Source organism: Pinus tabuliformis, chromosome 9 (genome assembly GCF_031772625.1).
Source record: "Pinus tabuliformis cultivar Carrire ecotype Pingquan chromosome 9, CPIR1, whole genome shotgun sequence".
Taxonomy (NCBI): domain Eukaryota; kingdom Viridiplantae; phylum Streptophyta; class Pinopsida; order Pinales; family Pinaceae; genus Pinus; species Pinus tabuliformis.
Window position 1 is genome coordinate 1021652779 of NC_142307.1, and position 23837 is coordinate 1021676615.

Here is a 23837-nt window from a genome sequence, read left to right on the forward strand (position 1 = left end):
CCTCTAATGGTTATAGTAGCATGAGTTCTTGTGTGAGGGACCAGAGAGAGAGCAAATTCTTGGGAAATTTCATCATCAAACCCTCTAAATTTCTCAAAGAAATTCATCCAGTTTTCCCTTGTAAATATGTCAACCACTTGAGGATGTGAATGGAGTCTAGTGGAGTTAGTGGGCTCTTTTCTCATAAACCCCCCTATCATACTGCATGTACTTCTTTTGAAAAACCAAATATGGAGGTGTAGACAAAGAATTTTGAATGAAATAGAGAAATAGAGGGGACTTTCTTTTTCTTTTTTTCTAAACTGAATTTTTTTTTTATGTATTTCTTCCCTCCTAAATACTTATTTCATCCTCGAATTGAGACCAATTATTTCACATTTTGATATACAACAAAGGGAATTCATGAACCCTACCACTTCAGACCGCAATTTGTGCCAAAAATCACGTTTTCTCCATTCAAAATGACTCACTGCCCCTCCTGTAGAAGCTTGTTCTCCCTCCTGTAGATTTCCTGTAGGTGCTCGTATAGATTTCTCATAGGTGCTCCCGTAGAAAATGCTGAGAGAAAAAATACGAAGGAAATCGATGGAAGATGGTGGATACAAGGTTTTGGGGGCATAAGAAGACTGTTGTGGCTGAGTTACGAGGAGAAAACTGAAGAAAAGGTGGTGAGAATGCGCGGGGAGGAGTGCTCATTACCTATTATGGATATTTTCGGTTATGAGTGTTGAGCTAGCAAGATGTACGTTGCCCTAATTAGGACCATTGGTCCCCACCTACTTGGTCATCATGACCCCTCCTCATAATCATCCCTCATTACTGCATCAGAGTTAACTCTTCCTCCCACTACCTGTCCTTGGCATCTTTTTCTTGAGTTGATTGTGCGCACGTGTGGATGATATCTCAGTTAAGTGGAGTCAACTAAATGAAGGTGGCCAAGTTAACCGACCACATTTTCCTCTTTCGATTTCAACCATCAAGTTGCCTTTTTATGATTCCTAATTACACATATGCAGATAGAGGAGTGACTTAGTTACTTACTTGTAATCCAAGTGTATTTGCTACCATCGATTGTGAGGTGTTGTGGCTTTCCCTGCTGCATGCCTTCATTTTCCTTCATGCATGTTGTCTCTGCTTCCTGATATGTTGTTGTGTGTTTTTGTAGGTTCTTCTTTTATTGGAGTTGAGCTGCATGTGCCTTTCCAACCTTAAGATAAGCTGTCCCTTGCTGCTAGTGCTGGACTTCTATGGGATTAGCAGCGACAGGAATTCCTACAGGAGCTCTTGTGACTGTTTCTCCCTCTTGAAACTTCAGCTATTTCCTTGTGCTTGGAGCTCGAGAATGATGCTAGGGGTGGAGATGAATGATGGAGGGATAGTAGGTAAGCTTAAAGTAAGGTTAATGGTGTCTTTTCCCTCTTTTATTTTTGTTTTTTTTCAAAACTGAAAAACTGTTTTTCTATGTTTTCACTTAGATAGGGAAAACAAATAATGATGCTTGGAGTGTGATGTAGGCTTGGAAATGATGGCAAGGACGTTTGAAGATGGTAAGAGGGATCACAGGTTCCTCATGAAGCTTTTTTGTCCCTCAAAGTGCCTCTAGTAAACACTTTTGGCTCTTTGTAATTCCTATAGGAGCCTCCTGTAGAAAACACAGAGCCTCCTGTAGAAAACATAGTTTTGGAAGAAAAAGGTACAGTGGGGTGAAAGAGATGCCAAAAATGATGGAGGAAGGTGTGGAGAAGATGAGATGGATGATGATTATGAATGCTAGGGTCCCCTTGGTACCTTCTTCTGCTCCCTGTAGTCCTCTTACAAACCTACAATGCAATAAAAATTCATTTTTCTTTCTCTCTTTTTTTTTTTAATTTTTTTTTTTTTTTTTTTTTGAAAACAACTAGGGCACCTCAGAGAGGTTTTCACCTTAATTTCCTGCCCTGGGCACCTCCGAGGGAGGATTTCACTCAGGGATCTTATTCTTTTCCCTTTTTTTCCTTTTTTTCTTGACATCACTAGGCCGCCTCAGAAGAGGTTTTCAACCCAATGATGGGACTTAAGCGCCTCATGGAGGTTTTCACTTGAGTCCTTATTTTTCTCTTTTTTCTTTAGTGAGTGGGTGAAGTGGAAGCTAAGACATGCTCCACTACCATCACTGTTTTATTCAAATCTTCAATAAACTCTCGCTTGGAGAGGGGTTTCTCGTAGAATTTGAACCGATGTCCATTGACAAGCATGGGGATGGCTTCATCATCAATTGTTTTGATCAGAACTAAACCATTGTCATTGCATTTCTCCATAGTGTAGGGTCCTAGCCATCTTGTCCTCAGCTTGCCTTTGAAATCCTTGTATCTTGAATCATAGAGTAGTGTCCAATCTCCCTCTTGGAATTTCTTCTCCCTAATATTTCTGTCATGCAATACCTTTCTCTGAAGTTGAACTACCTCTATATGGAGAAGGGCTTGCAATCTGTATTTATCCAATCCATTGAGCTGAAGTAATCTCTCCTTCTGTGCATGGCTGAGGTCTAGGTCTAGTTAAGCTACCATCCTTAGGGTACTGAATTCAAACTCTATTGACATCAAAACATTCTTCCCATAGATCAGTTCATAGGGTGTGAACCCGGTGGTTGTCTTCCATGTTGTGTTGTAGGCCCAAGTAGCCTCAACTAATCTGTTCACCCAGTCTTTTCTGCTGCTACTCACTACCTTGGTTAGGATCCCTTCCAATGCTCTATTAGTGACCTCCACTTGCCCATTGTCTTGTGGATGGTAAGGGGTGGAATTCCTGTGCTTGATCTTATGATGTGTAAGAAGATCTTCAATCAGGTTGGAAGTGAACTAACTGCCTTCATCTGTGACCAACTCTCTCGGGTACCCGAATTTGTAGAATATGTTCTCTCTCAAAAACTCAGCTACTTTTTCTTCTGTCGCTACTTTGATTGCTTTTGTCTCTACCCATTTTTTCAGGTAGTCAGTGCACACAATGATGCATTGCTTCTGCTTTGAAGGGGGGTTGATAGGCCCCATAAAGCCCATGCCCCACTTATCAAATGGTTCAAAGGTCACTTGAGGTTGCATGGGAATTTCATCCTTTGGAGTGGGTTTCCCCATCCTCTAATACCGATCACACTGGATCGTGTATCTCCTCACATCCTAATGAAGAGTGAGCCAGTAGTAGCCTGCTTGCAGTAACTTGAAGGTGGTTCTTTTTGCTACAAAATGACCTCCACAAGGCCCGTCATGTCAGGTCAAAACGATGTCAAAGACTTCCTCCTCCCTGACACATATTCTCAAGATCTGATATGGGCTAAGTTTGAAGAGATTACCTCCAATCCAAGTGAAAGGGGCACTTTTCCTTACTATTTTTCTCTTCTGTTTTGAGGATAGGTGTGGTGGGAACTGTGCTGAAACCAAGTAGTTTTCTATATCAGCAAACCATGGAGAGAGTACTAATATAGCAAATAGGTGTTCATCTGGCATTTGGTCATCCACCATTCCTTCTTCACCTGCAGGAAAATTTACTCTAGACAAAAAGTCAACAATAACATTCTCTTTACCAGGCTTATCAATAATGGTCAGATCAAACTGCTGCAGTAAAAGCAACCATCTAATAATGCAAGCATTTACATTTGGTTTGTTCATTAAATATCTAATTGTAGCATGATCAGTGTGCACAAAGGTTTGATAGCTTGTGATATAATGTCTGAATTTGTTTAAGGAATGCACGACAGCTAGGAGTTCCTTCTCGGTCACTATATAGTTTAACTCTGCCTTTGACAAGTTTTTGCTTATAAAGTATATGGAATAAGGTAACTTTTCATCAACTTGTCCTAAGGTTGATCCTATTGCTTTGTTCGAGGCATCTGTGTGAATGTGAAAGGGTAGGGCCCAGTTTGGGCCTCTAAGAATTGGGGCAATCACTAGCTTGCTCTTCAAGGTATCTAGGGCTTCTTGACAGTTTTCCGACCATATGAACTCAACATCTTTGCCTAGGAGGCCAAACAAAGGAGAGGCTATCTTGCTAAAGTCTTTAATGAATCTCCTATAATATCCAGCTAAGCCTAGGAAGCTTCTAACATCTCTCACCTTTTGCGGAGGTGGGACCCTATGGATGATAGCAATTTAGTTGGGGTCCACCTACAATCCTTGTTGAGATATTTCATGACCTAGCATGGTCCCTTCAATCATCAAAAATTCAAATTTTTCCAGACTGAGGGACAGGTTCATCTCAATACACTTATCTAGAACTTTTCCTAGGTTAGATAAAGCTTCCTGAAAGTCAGAGCCACGAGGAGTAAAATCATCCATGTATATTTCTACAACATCATGAACCAGTTCAGAAAATATACTCAATACCGCTCTTTGGAAAGTGGCTAGAGAATTACACAAACCAAAAGGAAGGACCGGGTATGCAAATGTACCCCAAGGACGAGTGAAAGTGGTCTTATCCTGGTCCTTCGTGCTGATTTGAATCTGATTGTACCCGCTAAACCCATCTAGGAAGGAGAAAAACTTTTTCCCTGCCAGACCATCTAACACTTGATCTATGAAAGGTAAAGGAAAATGGTCCTTTTTAGTGGCTTTGTTCAATTCCCGATAGTCGACATAGATTCTCCACTTACCATTTTTCTTTGGCACTAGCACCAAAGGAGAGACCCATTCACTGTTAGAGATGGGATAGATGAATCTTGCATCAAGCAATTTCTGTAGTTCTTCCTTAACAATATCTTTAAGTGCTGGGTTCATCCTCCTTTGAGGCTGCCTGACTGGATTGCAATCTTCCTTGATGTATATATGATGAGTACATACTGAAGGGTGCACTCCCTTCATCTCCTTATAACTCCAGGCGAAGGCATCTAGATGTTTTCTCAATATGCTACATAGCTCCTTCTCCTGGGAAGTAGATAGGGATGGATCGATTTTCAATGTTCTTTCTGGGCCGAACTCTATATTTTTAACACGAAGAGAAGTGGGATCGACCACACAGAGATCAGTTGAGGGGTTGTTTTGGGTTTCTATTACTATGTCTTCTAATGGTGATACACTGGGAGGTGGATTCTGAATCAAATTTTCAATCATATCATCCTCATCTTGCAGTTTCCCCCCCATGGAGATTTCTAATGTACAAAGTGGTGCAGAATAAACTTCATCCTCATCCTCCTCCTCCAACTAGAGAGGTAGATCATGTTCTAGCAGGGGTTGGGCAGGAGGATATAGGGTTAACTGCTTGGACATGTGCCCGTTCTTTATGGTCATGTTCCCAGCTCGACAGCTGATGTAGGCATCGGCTGTAGCCAACCAGGGTCTTCCCAGAATGAGAGGATACCCAGTGAGCTTTGCCTTTGGCTAGAGAACTAAGAAATCAGCAAGGTACTCCTAAGAATCAATGGAGACCATCACATCTTCCACAATCCCCTTAGCGGTCACTGTGGAGCGGTCTGCTAGCTGTAGCACCGTCGTGGTCTTCCTCAAGGAGCCTTGGAGGTTAAGCTTGAGCATCGTCCCCTTTGTCATTACATTAATGGAAGCTCCCAGATCAATCAAGGTGTGTGGGACCATTGTGCCATTGATGTGGACATCAACTACTGGGCTTCCAGGGTCCAGATATTTTGGACAGGTTATCCACCCCAACATCAATTCGGATAGTTGTCCTATGACATTGATGGTTGGGGCATCTCTCTTGCGCCTTCTTGGATGCCTAAATCACTTCTCTTTGATCAACCTATTGTAGATAGGCACATCCTTTATGGCTTGGAGAAGTGATATCTTCACACATAAATGTTTCAATTCTCCCAGGAGTTCAGTCTCTTCTGGGGTAGGGTGGATTGTCATGGATAGTCTCTCAGGAAAGGGTGGATTTGCTTTAGGTTTTCTTTCCTCTTTATCTTCCTCAACCTCCCTGGGTGGAGGCTAGCTATCTGGGAGAAATTTCCCAGATCACAAGTTAATTTCTTGAATCTCCACAGCATAAGTTGTGCATGATGGTTCTCCACTATACACTTGCTGAGCCTGTTTGTTGTTCAGGTTTGGATTTGGCTAGGCAGACATTTTGGGTTGCCTTGGTGGAGCAGAAGGTAACGGTTGTGGTTGGGCAGGTGGTGGAGGTAGAAGAGTGGGAAGAGAGTTGTATTGGGGCCTCCACCCCTAATGATATGCATTCCATTGAGGTTGCAGCTGAGCATAGGATTGAAATGAATGGGTGGCTGGTTAGGCATGATATTGAGATGTGAAGGACCAAGGAGGAGGCATGAACCAAGAAGGATGAGCAGGTGGGCCCAAGAAGGTATGGAAGTGACTTGGTTGGGGTTGTAGTAGGCCTGAGATGTCCCTTGCATCCCCTACTAGTATGGTCTAGGTCCATGCGGCCTCCTTTGGTTTATGTAATAGATCTATTCAGTGACTCCTTCAGCCCCTTGGTATACAGCTTTAAGTCCGGGCAAGGAAGGGCACTTATCTATAGAATGATTTTCTTCACAAACTTAACAAAACTCTATAGAGTTCAATGGGCATTCATTCCTAGGATGCCTCCTGGTGCGTCTAGGGCAAAAAATGGCCAAAACCATCTTTGCTTCCTCTTGTTTCCTTTTGATATGTAAGGTATCCATTTGCATGGCAAGATTCTGCAGCGTCTCAGTCTTGAAGTCTTCCAGCATGTTTCCAATTTCACCTTTAATGGATGAATTGGAAGAAGAGGTATTGGCCATGGCTTGACTCCCCCTACCTTTCTTTCTGGCTGCTCTAGAATGGTTTCTAAAAACAGTCTTTATGTCCTCATAGGATAGTTGGTAGATGTCTCCCCCTGCCAGTAGATGGAGGGTGTCTAAAAGGTCTTCCCGAATTACGCTGAGCAGGACCAACTTCAGAGACTCAGGTTCAAGTATACACTCAGCCCTTTTGTAACTGAGCTAGAACCTCTCTTCATAGTCTTCCAGGGACGCATCACTTCCTATGGTCATTCGGAAGATTTCTTCTTTATTATCTTTTGACCTACAATAGTCTCGATACTTGTCGTTAAAGGCTAGCTGCATCTGAGCCCAAGTTGTGATGCTATTTCCAGGTAATCCCATGAACTAGCGCAGTGTTGCGTCCTTGAGAGTAGAAGGGAACAGTTTCAAGTTTTGCTATGTTGACACCTAATCATCAGGATTGGGTGAACATAATGTAAATAAATAAATAAGTAATATGAACATTCATCGGGAGATGAAGTGAACAGTCTCTCCCTCATATATATAATGAAGACCAACCTGAAGGAATAAAATATACGAATCAATTTTGCTTTGAGGAGTTACTGCCTGGTCTGACATGGTATCAGAGCCAGCTCCCAAAATAGTTGTAACTCCCTTCTACCGGCTGCTCTCTGTCCTCTGCCTCTGTGGAGTCTGTCTACTGTGCTCTCTGTCCTCTCTGTCTACTACGCAGTCTGTTCACTGCCTCTCTGCATGCCTACTACGTAGTCTATCTACTGTTCTTACTGCCTAAATTCAGAAAACGTTCCCATACCTGCATGAAGGAACGTTGCTGCGTTGAGAGAGGGGCGGCTTCAAAACTAGAATATTGTCTCCATGACCGTGAGAGTAAACCATTCCACCCTCTAATCCAAAATTACTCTGAAGAACACTCTCCTTTACGGAACTGTGGTGAACTCGTGAAGCATTATCTCCATTGAAAACATTTCAGTGGAATAGTTCTAGTTTTGTTCTGGTTTCAACGGAGGGTTCTCTTGCTGTGTGGCCCCAAGAGCCATCGTGAGGCTGTCAAATTGAGCCCTGAGAGCATGATACAGCTTCTTGGTGTGTGAGCTCTGCGTAAGCACGCCTGCGTTGATGTCAAAGCACACCAAGTTTACTGAGTGTTGATGCGGAAGCGCTGGTATATATGTGAGTTTTTTTTGGCTATACGATTAAAGTTTTTTGCTATACGCTGGTATACAAGCATTATATTAATTTTGTTTTGGTACGCTGATTCATGGCATGTAAAATGTGATTAATGCCATACATTGAACGTTGTTCATGGCATGTAAAATATGTTAAATGCATATGTGAGTTGATGCGTAAGTGAGTTGAGCCATGCGTTGAATGTACATGGTATGCATTGAATATTGAACTATTTTGGTATGTGGTGCCACTCTGATGAAGCGCTGTCCTATGATGTGAGTTGAGCCCTGATTTTTGTGAGTTGAGTACGCTGCCTATGAAGCATTGTCCTATGATGTGAGTTGAGCCCTGATTTTGTGCATGTTTTAAAATCGTCGCTGTGTGTTAAAATTTTTTGAAGGGCTGCATTGGGTGATCAATGTAAAAAGAAACTGATATATATTTTGAATAGTGTCGATATATATGTCTTGGGTATTGACATTTGTTGTCAAGTTGAGTTTGTTGTCGAGTCATATCAGAACTATATTTTTTTCCCATTAAGAGTAAAATTTTGCAGCAGAAGTTTTTTTGTTACAGTATGCATTCAATCATATCCATCGTGGGAATAGTTCTCACTAGCAAAGAGAAACATCCTGAGTGGTCCCGGATGAAAAAACACATGCTCATTTTCAATGAGTTGTGGAAAGGAGTGTGTGTTGGAGACGGAGACAAAGAGCCAGAACAGCCTACATCAGCCAAAGAGCTCATCATTTGGGAAAAAAGAACATCAAAGCTTATGCACTAATCACAGCATTTGTAAATGAAGAAGTGAGTCGCCATATTTCACCATTTTCAACTGCTTTCGAAGCCTTACAAATGCTGAAATAACTCTATGACTCACATTCTGCACTTGAATTTGTTTAACTCATGATTAAACTCTTCACTGTTGAACTGCAAAATAATGATCCTCTTGATCTTGCATCTGAAGTAAAGTCTATAATGCATGATATCAAATCCACTAAGGTTGAATTGGATATTCATATTATCGCTTTTCTCAAGGCACTTTATCCTACTTACTCCGATTATCTTGAGTCATTGCAAGCAAATGGAAATCTCAAAGATATCACCTTTGACTCTCTTGTGAAAAATTTTGCTGAAAGGGAGAAAGCTTTTAGAAAGAAGACAGCCCCTGAATCTTCTGAAGTGGCTGTGTGCCTTGCTCATAAAGAAAAGAATCCTGCTAAATATTCTTCCAGAGGAAGAGGTGGTCGAAGAGGAAGAGGAAGATATTTCATAGGCGGGGGGGGGGGCAGACACTCTCAAGGAGAAAAGGCAGATTTGCACTGCATACGCTGCAAAAGAAATGGATCACATGATGCCTCTACATGAAAGTTACCATGGGAAAAAATTGAGCAGCAAAGAAACCAACAGAAAGGTAAAACTGATGATACAGACAAAGGTAAAACACCTGAATCCGCTCACTATGTTGTGGCACAATGTAATATTGCAGTAAATGAAGATTTATTTAATGCTTCACTTGCTTCTTGGAAAAATGATTGGTTGCTTGATTCAAGAGCAACCTGCCACATGACTTACAGAAAAGTTTTTTTTGAAGAATTTACTGACAATGTTGATGGAGCATTATACTTTGCAGACCAATCAAAAATCAAGCCATCAGGGCTTGGCACAATCAGGCTTAAACTACCTGGTCTTCCAAACTTTCTTCTACATCATGTTCTATATCTCCCACAACTCAAGAGAAACTTGTTGTCCTTGGTCCACATCCGCCAGCAAGGTCATTCCATTCATATGTTTGATGGCAAGCTTGAGGTAAGGAAAGCATCTGACCACTCACTTGTCATGAGGGGAATAGAAGAAGAAAGGCTTCGCAAGCTGCAAGGAACCTCTGCTCATGCACAACATTTCTCATACAATTCTCATTATGAAGAAGGTACACTTCCATCAAGTTTATTATGGCATGCTAGATTTGGACATTTGAACTATGACAGCCTCCACTTGTTGAAGAAAAATAGTGTTGTTGGTTTGCCTACAATTCCTAGGAAATTTAAGTAATGTGATGCTTGTATTCTAGGAAAGCATAGCAAATAGTCATTTCATGATTCACATTAAAGAGCACATAGAAAACTTGAACTCATTCATTCAGATTTATGTGGTCTAATGCTTGTTCCTTCTGCAAATGGAAATAAATATATGATGACATTTATTGATGACTACACCAGAATGTGTTGGGTTTATTTATTGAAGAACAAATCTGATGCTTTTCAAACATTCAAGAACTTTCATAAATGGATTGAAAATGATGCACAATCTCATATTGGGTCTATTCACACTGATAATGGAAAAGAATACACATCAAATGAATTTGAAAACTATCTTTGCCAACATGGGATCAAACATCAAACTATTGTACCTTATAATCCCCAACAGAATGGTGTAGCTGAAAGAATGAATAGGAAAATCTTAAATATGGTACGATCCATGCTCCTCTTCAAAAATGTAAAGATAATTTTTTGGGTTGATGTTGTTCTATGTGCTGCATATATAAAGAATAGATGTCCATCTAATGCTATCAGAAACAAAACTCCATATGAAATGTGGTATGGACATGTTCCTTCGGTAAAGCATCTCAAGGTCTTTGGTTCCACCTGTTATGCCTTGATACCAAAGGTACATAGAAACAAACTTGGTGTTAGAAGTCGTAAATGTATCTTCCTAGGGTATTCAAACACCTCCAAAGCATACCATCTCTATGATGAAGTAAATAAAAAGTTTGTTGTATCTAGAGATGTAATTTTTCTTGAATCATCCAAAACTGGAAATGTTGTTGAGCGGTAACTTGATCGCTTGGATAGATTCGCAAAAGAAAATTCATTTCAAGAATTTGATAATCAAATTCCACATCTTGAAGGGGGGATTCCTATACTAGATCAACATGTGGAATCTTCTTCTGAAGAACACTCTCCCCTGCGTGAAACTCCAACAACGAATGATGCTTTAAGTGATTTGATTGATAGAATTGGGAGACTCAATCTTGATTCAGTCCCAACTCAATCAACGGAGCAGCCTGGAACATCTGAGAAAGGTCCCCCAAAGTGGCTGACAAAGACACTTGAAAGTGTTCATCCTGAAGAGGTTGGAAAGACAGGAACTAGAAATTCAAACCGGCAAAATGGAGGTGATGTGGATGACTCTAATTCACCTGTTGATATGGGTGTTTCTTATGGTTGTGAATTGAACTTGTCTACAGATTTTGAACCAACTTCCTTCAAAGAAGCTGCTTCTCATGATGAATGGAAAGAAGCGATGCAAAAGGAGTATGATGCCCTCACAAAGAACGGCACTTGGAAGCTGGTTGATCCTCCATTAGGAACCAAACCAATTGGCTGCAAGTGGGTCTACAAGAACAAGTATAAAGCTGATGGCTCACTTAACAAGAACAAAGCCAAGCTTGTGGCAAAAGGTTTTGCACAGAAGGAAGGGGTCGATTATGAGGAGACTCTTGCCCAAGAGCTTCAGCCCTCTGAGGTAACTCAGTGCTAGCTCAAAAAGGATTCCATCTTCATTATCAAAAAATAGCAAGATTACATAAAACTGTCACAAAATAGTAAGCTTGAAATTTGAGCAGAGTTTACACTAGCCAAAAAAAATCCCCCTAGTGAGTCCCTAGGCCTCTCTACTTATACATCTTAAGCTACCAACAGCTTCCTTAAAATCAGGGAGGCTTGGCTTCCTAAAATCAAGATAACTATCAATCATCTTCCACTTGCTCGACTGCCTTCTTAGTGCATGATTCGACTGCTTGTACTCCAAGCTGAATGAAGGGGAATTCGAAGTGAGGAGCAATAAATGAGGGGGATTCCCTCCTATAAGTCCTCTCCTCTGTCTACTTCGAGTTATTGCTGCAGTTTGACCATTAAATCCTTGACTTTGACCTCGAAATCCATCAATAATCTGCATTAAATACATGTTAGACCACATGGCATAATAACTAACTCAACTCACCCTATAAGCATAAATATAATCAGAAAATCATACAATAAGCTAAGAGAATGGTTGATTTGACGAGGTTAAGAGGTAAAATGAGCCCATATAATTACCCATTTATGAGGCTCATCATTCATCTAATTTCTCATAATAAGAGGCAAAAGATTCTATAATTTGAGTCAAACAAATAGATGCATGTTCCACCACCTGCTAAACCAATATTTATCATTAACGAAAAGAGGAATATCTACTGCAATGTGAACATTGAAAGGATCAATACTACAGGACACAAACAAATACAAATTCAATGTTTTTCCTTCTTTACAAACAAACTCCTAAATGCAATACGAAAGGAGAATATGAAAAAAATAAATTACCTTTGCGTCATGAAATTGAAGAATATTTGTCAATATTTTCACCACCTCCATTACAAATTCTACTACATCAGATGGAATCTTCTTGCATATATTTTCAAAGGTGGACAATGCTACCCTCTAGTGCATTCGAAAATTGAACCCCAAACATAATGCACAATTTTCTCCTATAAACAAAGCTAATAAAAACATAACTTTTGCAAATGTACCTAAACATTGTTGGAGAAAATTTCCAAATAAGATATCATTGCCATTAGAGCACCGACACAAAGGCATGCAATAAGGTGCTCATGAGATATCTTCTCAAGTGCTTCTAAATACTGCACCACAGGGATTCATAGATTTTGGTGAAGATAGTCAAACAAATGTGAAATAATTTTTGATAGAAGTGAAGTAAGAATTTCTTTCAAGTTGTATGAATAATTTACACATATGTATCACATATTACATACTTGCTTTGCCCAATCCATATATTAAATAGTCAGCAATCAATCGCAAAACTGATAAATCCATCATGGAAATTGATCTTGGCATTAGATCATGGCAGAAAAAGACGTTGGGAGAAATTGTAAGGCACTAAAATGAGTTTCCATTTGAACTCAAAAAAACCTATAGATGGAACATATTGTAATTCATATTTGGATGTATATATTATTCCATTTAAGTAATCAATATGTTATATATAGTGTCTGAAATATTTGTAATACTTTCCTAAAAAACAAATTTAAAAACAATCACCTACAAATACATTGAATATATGTGTTTCAAGTGCACACTGCATTTCTAGAAGACATGCAACCAAAGAACTGGGTTACATTAGCATGAAATTCATATCAAAAAAATTAGAGCTTTTAAAGTTGTTCAGTGCACCATCGTTACAATAGCAATGCCAAGAAACCAACAAGAGTTTTGAGAAATAATTTGAAATAGGAAACTAAAAACCATGTATAATACACCAAAAAAATAGTATAAGTACCTCATCACAAACTATGCTATATGAATTATGAAGAAGCCCAAAGGTTTATAGTACTATGAACTGAACACTAAATGTAAATCAGGCTAAATGGGCACAAAATTAGAAATAAACATTGAAGCAAATCCGAAGGAGTGTAAATTAGGCTTCCCCCTTGAGTTTCTTTGCAAGGCCAGCAACATATTTTACATGATGAAATCTTGCTCCAATTCTGTCCTTCTTGGCTGAAACAATATCCCATGTAAAGGTGAATATATCAAAATGGCACTAAGTGCAATACATATCAGCAAAAAAAATATAATCAATGAAGCTCTAAATGGCCTCTAGAGTGAAAAAACAAAGCTTACAAACAATGGGGCCACTGGGCTACTACAAGTCTACATATATGATATTAGTGATCAACATTATCACTTGAAACTTCTCATGAGTCATCATGATCAAACTCAGTTGGTTTAGTCTTGACTCCCAAACTTTGCAACTGCTTGAGTCACAAACTTCTCTATTGGTTTACTGAATTGAGTCTCAAACTTCTGTAGGTATTCTTCCCTAATATGCCCTATTACTTCATTTGGTGCTCCACATGGCTTTACATATCCTCCTATACTAGCCAAGTGTTGCTTGAACCTATTAATACCCCCTCCTTCAATAAATTTTCAATAATATTTGAAGATCATTTCGCCATCAATCATATCATAATGAGTCCATGCACTATCCTTGGCTTTTAGAGGTATGATGACTACTACTTAGATCAAACTCTTTAGTGTTCCGCTAGTCCAACAAAAAATCAACACTCTCTAAGCTCCCAATCAAATTCACAAAAACTCCAAATGAGATGTGTGAGACAAATGAGAGGGGTAAGCTCCTTTTAAAGGCTTGGAGAGGGCATTTTTGGAGGGAAACAATCCTTATTTTCCCTCCAAAACACCCTAGAAAATTCCTAAAGTGTGTTGTGTGGGTCCTTCGTGGCATTGGCAACTAACCGACTGGTTTAGGACAGAACTAGCTGGTTTGACCACAAACTAGATGATTCCATCCTAAACCTGTCGGTTAGCAACGGTTTTTGTTATTTTTGGGCAAAAACATAGTTACCGATCAAACGAGAAAGTGAACTAGTACCTGTTTTTTTGAGGTAGCAAAAAATCACTCGATTTTGAAAAGTGGTGATGCCAGAATACACTTTTTTTTAAGCATATTTTTGGCACTTTAAATTTTCTTATGTATCAAGTATGAAATTTTTTTTCAATGTTAGTAATTTTCATGCTAATTTTGAAAAGTTTTGATGCAGCGTCAACACATTTTTTTTAAATGTTAGTGATTTTCATGCTGATTTTGAAAAGTGTTGATGCAGCATCAACACATTTTTTAGAGGGTTTATTTTTGACACTTTAAATTTTTTTATGTATCAAGTGTGAACATTTTTTTTTTGTTAGTGATTTTCATCTTGATTTTGAAAAGTGTTGATGAGCATCAACTATTTTTGTTTAGAGAGCTTAGTTTTTACACTTCAAATTTTCTAATGAATTAAGTGTGGACAAATTTTTTTTAAATGTTAGTGATTTTCATGTTAGTAATAAAACATAAAAATATATAAAATTAAAATTAAATAATAATAATAATAATAAATCATAAAACATAAAAATAAAAATAAAAAAACATGACAAAAAAAACCTATAAAAATGTTAAAAAAAAAAAACCAAAATTAACTTGTAAAAATAAACAAAATTGAATTAAAAATTAACCAAGAAAAACAATATATATATATATAATTTAAAGAAAAACAAATTGAACCACAAAAAAAAAATATAAAAACATTTTTTTAAATTAAAAAAAAATATATATATATATATATATATATGTATATGTATATGTATATGTATATGTATATGTATATGTATATGTATATGTATATGTATATGTATATGTATATGTATATGTATATGTATATGTATATGTATATGTATATGTATATGTATATATGCTCTGATTCCACTCACTTAGAGACATGTAGCAAAGAGGAGAGAGAAGGGAACAACTTTTCGGGCAGATTTGGAGTGTGCAAGTTATTCGTGCGAGATCCGTGTAAGTCATTCGATCTGGGGGACCGAGCTCGACGGTTGACAATTGAGAGCAGGTTCCAAAGTCAGGAAATGCTTTGACTGTTGGATCTTGTTTTGATCAATAGTTTAGGAGACCCGGCATTTGCTGAGATAGGCAAACGTCAAATGTGTTTAACTGAGGTTTGAGCCACCATCGGGTCCGGAGCAGTGGTATGATGCTTAGTGGAAGCCTTGCAGTAGTTAGTGGATGATTGAGAGCCCTTGGGAGTTTAATACTCCTTCCTGTTTAACAGGTTTTGTAAGCCCGAGATTTTTGGTTTTTATCTTGTTGTTGGCAGACCCACAATAGGTTGATTCCTATGTTGGTCTGTGCATTTGCATAGGCGTGTAATATATGTAATGTACGAGTACGGTTAATAGAAGGATTCACTCTTACTTGACCATATATATATATATATATATATATATATATTCAAAAAGAATTAATTAAATTAAAAAATGATAAAAAAAATTAAATTAAATAATTTAGATAAACAAAAAAAAATTAAGAATTATTTTTTTAAATAAAAATTAAAAAATAACAAAAAAAAAAAACAAACAAACAAAAACAAAACACACACACACATTAAAAAAGAAAAATTGAAAAAAAAATCAAAACAATTTAAAATATATATATATATATATATATATATATATATATATATATATATATATATATAGAAAAAAAAAAAAACAACAACAACAACAAAAAAAAAAAAAAATAAATAAATAAATTTCAAAACATATTACAAAAAAAAATCAAAACAAATTAAAAGAGAAAAAAAAAACAACAACAACAACAACCAAAAAAAAAAAAAAACAAAACAAAACAAAAAACAAATTAAATTAAATTAAAATTGAAAAATAAAAATAAAAAGTTGAAAATTGAAAAAGAAACAATTAAAAACAAAACATTAAAAAAAAAACAAATTAAAAACAAAATTTTAAAAATAAAACATTTAAAAAAAACAATCACCCCTCCCCTCGGCACTCCTGAACCCTCACCCTCCTCCCCTCACCCCCTTCCCTCCAACCGACCCTCAACCCTCCCCCATGACCCCTCCCTCTCCACCGTCCCTCCCCACCCCTGACCTGTCCCCCTCCCTCCTGTCATCCGAACCCTACCCTCCCCTCTCTCCCCCCCATCCGCTGGCCCCCTCTTCGCTCCCCCGCCCCCGACACTCGCTCACCCTCCTCCCCACCCCGCCCGGGCACCTAGCCTATGGCCAAGACTCTCTCCCACCCGCCCCCACCCCTGACACCCACCCTCCTCCCCACCCCTCCCGAGCCCCCAGCCTACGGCCAAGAGGTCACAGGCTGGGGGCCCGGGCGGGGTGGGGAGGAGGGTGAGCTGGTGTCGGGGGCGAGCGAGGGTGGAGGGGGGTGACGGACCGGGGGAGAAGAGGGGAGAGGAGGGGATGGGTGGCAGGAGGGAGGAGGACAGTTCGGGGTGCGCATGTGAGGGTAGTGAGGGAGAGCCAACGGGGGAGGTGAGGGTGAGCTGATGGGGGAGGGTGGAGGGTGGAGAGGAGGAGGCGAGGGGGGTGAGGAATGGCCGAGGGAGAGGGGAGGAGTCGGGAGAGGGGAGAGGCGTGGGGTTAGGAGAAGGTGAGGGGGTGTGTTCATTAATTCTTTTATGTTTTTAATTGTTTTTATTTATTAAGGAATTTAGACTTCTGTGATCCATAACATTGTTTAGATAATCTTCGGCAAAATCACATAACCAATCTTTTCGACAAAAGATTGGTTATGTGATTTTGCCGAAGATTATCTAAACAATGTTTTTATTTATGTTTTTTTAATTGTTTTGTTTTTAAAATTTATTTTATTTATGTTTTTCAAATTGTTTTATTTTTTTAATTTTAATTTAATTTTTGTTTTTTATTTGTTTTTATATTATATTTTTATTTTTATTTTTTTTCTTTTTAATTTTGTTTTTTAATTTTTTTAAATTGTTTTGAATTTTTTGTTTTTTAATGCTTTTTTTTTAATTTTGTTTTTAAATTTTTATAATTTAATTTTTTTTTGTTATTTTTTTATCTCGAATAGAAAAGCTGTTATTCGAGATAGAAACCAAAAAGATAATAATAAATAGCAATTCAACATGCTCTAGATTCTTTCTTGGAACTGTCGGGGCTTTCCATGGAACAAAGGCCCCAAGCTAAGTTGGATCTCGAATGATGTTGATATTATTTTGCTTGTTGAAACTTGGGAGCATGAAGAATCTAAGGTCCCTCATATAGATGGCTTTATATTATGGTCTACCTGGAATAAGCGATCCTCTCGTAGAGGCATTGGGGGTATAGTTTGTTACATTAAGAAGAACATCTCTCCCCATGCTAGGATTTATAAAAACGGCCCTTACAATCAATATAGTTGGATATAAATTGTTGACATTTATGATAAAAAAACCTACATAGCAATCTGTTATTTCACCCCCATCAATTCTAACTTCTATAAGAAAAAGAATCTAGATAAAAATAATCCTTACAATGGTTTAGAGAATGATATTTCTAGCCTAAGGAATGAAGGCAATAGCCTTTTAATGGGTGACTTTAATGCTCGAACTTCAAGCAACCAAGCTATTCTTCTAAACAATCATTCCAACCCCAATCCTCTTTGGTTAGATGAAGACCTTCTTCTGGCTAGCTGGTACAAAAGGTACTCTGAACACCTCGGGGAGAATTTGTTTGGGTCAGAGCTAGTCAAGCTCTATAGTGCTCGATCTCATAATTTTCAATGGTCTAAAGAAATGGCCCAATTCTAGCCAGATGACCTACATCCATGGGCTTAGTAGCAGCATGGTAGACTATGTTATCTCTGATCTCCCTCTATACAACGAAATACCAAATTTTGACATCTTAAACGACCACGAGCCTGAATCTGCTCATAGGCCTTTACTTATAACTCTCAATTTTGTCATGCATAGAGATCCCATAGAATATAATCCTTATAGCCAAAAGAAGTTAGTCTTTGATAGAAATAAAAAGGATCTCTTTCTAAATGAATTAAAAACTAATTTTCTTCCTTTATCTAGTATAGACAACATAGAAGATCTCTATCATAATTTTACTACAACCCTCTTATATTCTATTAACAAGTTCTCAATTGAAGTTTCAAGTAATAAAAGAAATAGCAAAACCAACCCATGGTATGACAAAGATTGTAAAAGTGTGAGGAGAGAAATTAAGGAAGTTGTTGATGAATCTCTTAAAACTGGCAAGATAAAAATATACAAAGCCCTAACTAAAAGGAAAAAAAGGCAGTATATTCGTAAAAAACAAGAGAATCTCTTACACCTCTCTAAGGTAGCTCCTAATAAATTCTGGAGGCGGATTCTAACTAGGAAAACTAAAGATAATAATCAAATTGCTTTACACGATTGGAATTCCTATCTTAAAAAGCTTTATGAATCTCCAAATGTCATGGATAACTTTGAAACCCTGCTCACAACGAAAGAAGTTTTCCCTTTAGAAGACATTGATTTTGGGGTTAATCGCTTGGCTAATGGGAAAGCTAAGGACATTGAAGGTTACCACGCTAAAATCTTAAAAATTGGAGGTCCTATCCTCATCCCCCACATTCACAAGCTTTTCAATCAAGCGATCAAGCAAGGGTTCCCTAAACCATGGACTGAAAGCCTCATTATCCCTATTTTTAAAAGTGGGGATACAAATAACCCCTCTAATTATCGGACAATTATGATCAGCCCTCTTCTAGCCAAGTTATATGGTATTATTTTGGAAAGGAAGTTGAGCATATGGCTTGAAAGTGAAGGTAAGTGGGCTAAATGCCAAGCTGGTTTTAGAAAGCAACAACACTCAACAACAAACCACCTCGTTACGCTTAGGATCATTGTGGATGAATGTCGCAATGATAAATCCAATCTCTTTTGTTGCTTTATGGACTTTAGAAAGGCTTTCGATACGGTTCCTGGAAACAACCTTTGGAACAGATTAGAAAAGCTAAAGGTTCCTTTTGATTTGAGAGCTACCGCTATAAGGTTATACGAGAATGTAATTGCCAAGTTAAAGAGCAATGAGGGGTGGTTGAAAGATATTAAGTGTAATATCGGAGTTAAACAAGGTTGCCCACTCTCCCCTACCCTATTTGGCATTTACATTAACAAGCTAGAAGGTTATTTAGAGGAAGCAGGATGTGCTGGCACGATCTTAGCTAAGATAGTCATCATCCTTCTTCTCTACGCTGATGATATTGTTCTTCTCGCAAGGCGCCCATCTGATCTTGATAAGCAACTTATACTTCTTAAGGATTTATGCTCTACCATGGGTATGATTGTTAACACTGACAAAACAAAAGTTATGATTATCAAATCCAAGAAGGACACTTACGCTAATTTTATGTATGACAATAGTAACTTGGAGGAAGTGTCTTCCTACAAGTACCTAGGAATTGATATTCATCACAAGCTCAATTGGAACTATAGCATTGAGAAAAGGATTAATGGGGGATGGAAAGTTTATTTTCGTCTTGAAAATAATTGTAAAACGGCAAACCTCGTAATGTGGGATAGAAAGAAGTTCCTCTTTGAAACTTTAGTCACTCCTGTTATCTTATATGGATGTGAGGTTTGGGGTTGTAGCATCTCTAGATAATCCTGGATAAAGATTGAGCAATCCAGAAGCGTTTTATAACATATAACCTCAAAATTAAAAACAACACACCCTATCCTATTCTCCTTATAGAAGTGGGTCTTTCCCCTATCGAGAGCTTAGCTATGACTAGGCTTCTGTTGTACAAGCACAAACTCAATAACATAGGAGACCATAGACTTCCTAAGCTAGCTTTAAATTCCAGCCTGTTACACTAAAAAATGTCACCATGACTATTTACAGTTAGTATGGCTCTATCAACAGTCATGCTACCCTCTTAAGCAAGTCTTATGCCTCTGCTATCCATGTCAAACTCCAAGAAGAGAGAAAGTCTTTATAAATGTATTTATCTCTGGGTACGCAGGTTCTCTCAACCTTACCTGCGGGTACGAACCCAATGTTCACAATGCCTGCGCCCAAAGACGCTCTGTATGTAAAGGGGCAGGTGCGTCCCCCTGTAAAGGTCAAAATGCGCAAGTTTCATCTTTAAAAAATTACTTGTGGTCATTTCTAGAGCATTCTAGAAGGTTGTTCGACGTGTATGAAGCGCCTCCAGATGGTTCATGTACCCCTACCAAAGAGGAACTTATCCCATCAATAAGGGAGCTATCCCATCCAAAGGGGGGATTATCCCATTGATGGTGGAGCTAATTAACTTCCTCTTGAGCACTATAAATACAGGCATTGGGCCAGAGGGAGACGAGGCTGAAAGCTAAACATTCCTAAGGGTAGATGCTGCTGGAATTAGGACTTCCTTGTGAGAGCTTGTGAAGAGAGATTACCATCTTTACTTGTTTCCATTGGGAGGTGGGTGAGCTTTGTCAAAGTAAAGGAGAACTCTTGTGGACCCTGGGAGGAGCTTGCACAACACCAAGGCTCAGGTTGTAATGGTTCCTTTTGTTACCTTTAATACAAATTAGTCCATTCTTCTCAATAACTTGTTGTTTATGAGTTATTTCATATACTCCTTGGTCTATATGTTGAATATGCTTTGTTTTATGTTATAATCAGGTGCTATTTAATGGTTTGACTGTTGGTGAACGCAGGTTTCGAAGAGAAGGAGGAGCTCATCTGGATCAACGAAGCTGGACTTCTACAATAGCGTTTGGTCAAAGGTAAGAACTAAACACTTGATTTCTCATATCATAATGCATGTTTAGAGAATGATTGCTCTTTTTTGTCTTGTTTGTCATTAGAATGTCTTAGACTTCTAGGAAGGTCGGTTGTGTCCGCACTATTGACTGATTCCGTGTGACAAAATGGCGACTCCGCTGGGGATTCCATTGATGTAAAAGTCTTTTCCTTTGAATGAACTTTGCTCTGAGAAAATTGGTTTATTTTTCTGGTTTTTGACTGTGTGAACTTGTATTTGGGTGGATTAGCTTAGGATTAAATTAGATTTAGTTTTTCTTGAATTTTCCAGTAGGACGCACCCTCTGAGTATTGCACAGTGCGTCCCTGTACGCACTGTCGCCATGTGCACAGAGCGGGCCCGCACCTGTTCTAACGGGTTGCCTGCGTCCCCTGCTAAAATTTAAGAAAATTTCATTTTTTACATTTTTCCTCTTAGATTTTGCTTTTTCTTAGTTTTTACTGCCCAGATCCATTAGTCTCCTGTCAAAGATCTTCACCTAAGCTTGTTTCATTAGCATTCCTGCTCTAAGCTTTCATCAATTGGGTGTTTTGAGTCTCTTTTTTGAGAAATTCTTGATTTGTTTTCCTTTGGTCATTACTTGGAGGTTTATCTCAGTATTTTCACAATTTTGCATCTTTTTGCTTTTGTTTTTGCAAAAAAATTTCCCCCTCATTCGCCGGGGGGGGGGGGCTAAATTGCGTATGAGTGTTAATCGCCTTTGAGTGTTTTTATTTTTTGATCTTTGGAACTCTCACCCAATTTTCTCGACTTGCACTTGATTGGTTCTTAGATCACATTAGAATCATCTTGTGTTTGAGAATTCTCTTGCATAGATCACATTTGTATAATTAGAATTCTCATTTTCGGAATATGAAAGAAAAATGTGCTAGATTACATTTGCATACTTTTCAAGTGAATTGTGCATAGATTACAATTGCATAGTTTACATTCTGAAAAATCAATCGTAGATTTAGATCAGTTTTATTTGATTTGAATTTACACAAAAATAAAAAATAAAAATAAAAAATGGTTTGGAATTGATTTGCATTAGTTTTTCTTGATAAAATTAGTGCATTAGAAAATTTGTTATATTTTCTCTTAGCGATCAATTTTTTGCATTGTCGGAAGTGAATGGAAACTCTCTCCTTACTTTAGTTAGGATTCATCGAATTGAAAAGATTACATTATCATATTCGATTGCATTCAGTTGAGTCGGGTCATAACACCATTGGTTTCGTATCCATTTACCCATTTGAGTAATAACAGCCTTAATAACACAGCGCTTAATTAAAATTCATCTAGTAATTTTTACATTTCTAGGGCTCTGAAACACCAATATAGCTTAGGCTAGTGTCTTGGAGTAGGAGAGTAATTAACTCTCCAAGACAGCAAAACCAAACAAGTAGCTCATCTTGTGGTAGGATAAATCCAATTCTTTCATTTGTACTCTGGGAAAGCTCCTCTTAAAGGAGAAGCACGAGCTCGTGTCCGAACCAGTGACGGGATCAATCCTCCCTCGTTGGGAACGACGCCATACACGCATGTATTACAAACGGTAAACCTCGGATTAACCATTGTTGAGGAGCCAGGGGTCACTTGTCGGTAAACCTTGGATTATTGTCAAGGAGCCGGCAAGGGGATTGAGCTTGATACTCTGCCCTTGCGTGCTGTCGGAGTGTAGACTGTTCCCCCAGGTGCATTTGTTGCTGTTGGTAAACTTAGTGACCATTATCTTTAGGGTTCTACCCAAGGTGACGGTGGAGGGAAGATCCCACTGTACCTGGAGCAGACGTCGGCTAGACTCACTTGGATTTTCTGGGGGGTTCACTTCACTCGAGACGGTTAAAGTGGAGGAACTTGGTCCAGTCTATTCATTAAGCAGGTTGCCGAGGTAACTGTTCCACCCGCCACTTCTGTACTGAATTCTGCGATGTTGGATTCCATCACCAACTAGTGTTTTCGATCCGGAAGGCTACTGTTTGTGTGTGGTTTGACTCCTAGATTTGATAGCGCGTGTTAATTTTTTTGTTTTTACTTTTAGAGACCATAGGTGTGAATTGTGAATTTTAATTGTTAGGTGTGAATTGTGAATTGTTAATTTTAGTTTTAAATTGTTAATAAAATTCACTGAAGTTGAATATAATGGCAAAGGTTCCGGAATTTACCAACCTAGGAACCCCTCCTAACGAGAATCCTAGTACTTTTCCTTACTTTGGAAATGTTGGTCCTCCTTATATGGCTACTTTGTCATTACCTGGATTTACAATAGGTTTACCGATATGGTTATTTTCAACTTCGTTGGCCCAAAATACTCCAATTGTTCCACCTCAACCGAATGCTTCACCTCAACAGAGTTCACCATCTCAACATCACCAACCTTCTGTTGACCCTTTACCTTCTTCGCCTAATTTTTATTCCTCCATTTCTCCCTCTTCGCCTGGTAAAATCCTTGATGCTAGTAACCAGGTATCTAAGAAGAAGAAGAAAGGGAAGAAGAAAAAGAAGAAGAAGTAAGATAAGAAAGAAGACAACCAACCAACCATGGCTGTAAGTGTTAGTGGTGTTGAGGAAAACTCTGACATGCATCGTAAACCCAAATACCCTTGCAGGCTTTGTAAGGGTGACCACTTCCTTGTCAATTGTCCTGGTATTCCAAAGGTCTTGGAAGTATGGTCAGAAAAATCTTATCAACTTTCCGTTGATCCGTCAACCAGTGATAGTCAGGTTCCTGGGAAAAAGGGTAAAGTTAGGTTTCCTTGTAAGTTATGCAAACGGAGTCATCAAACTCA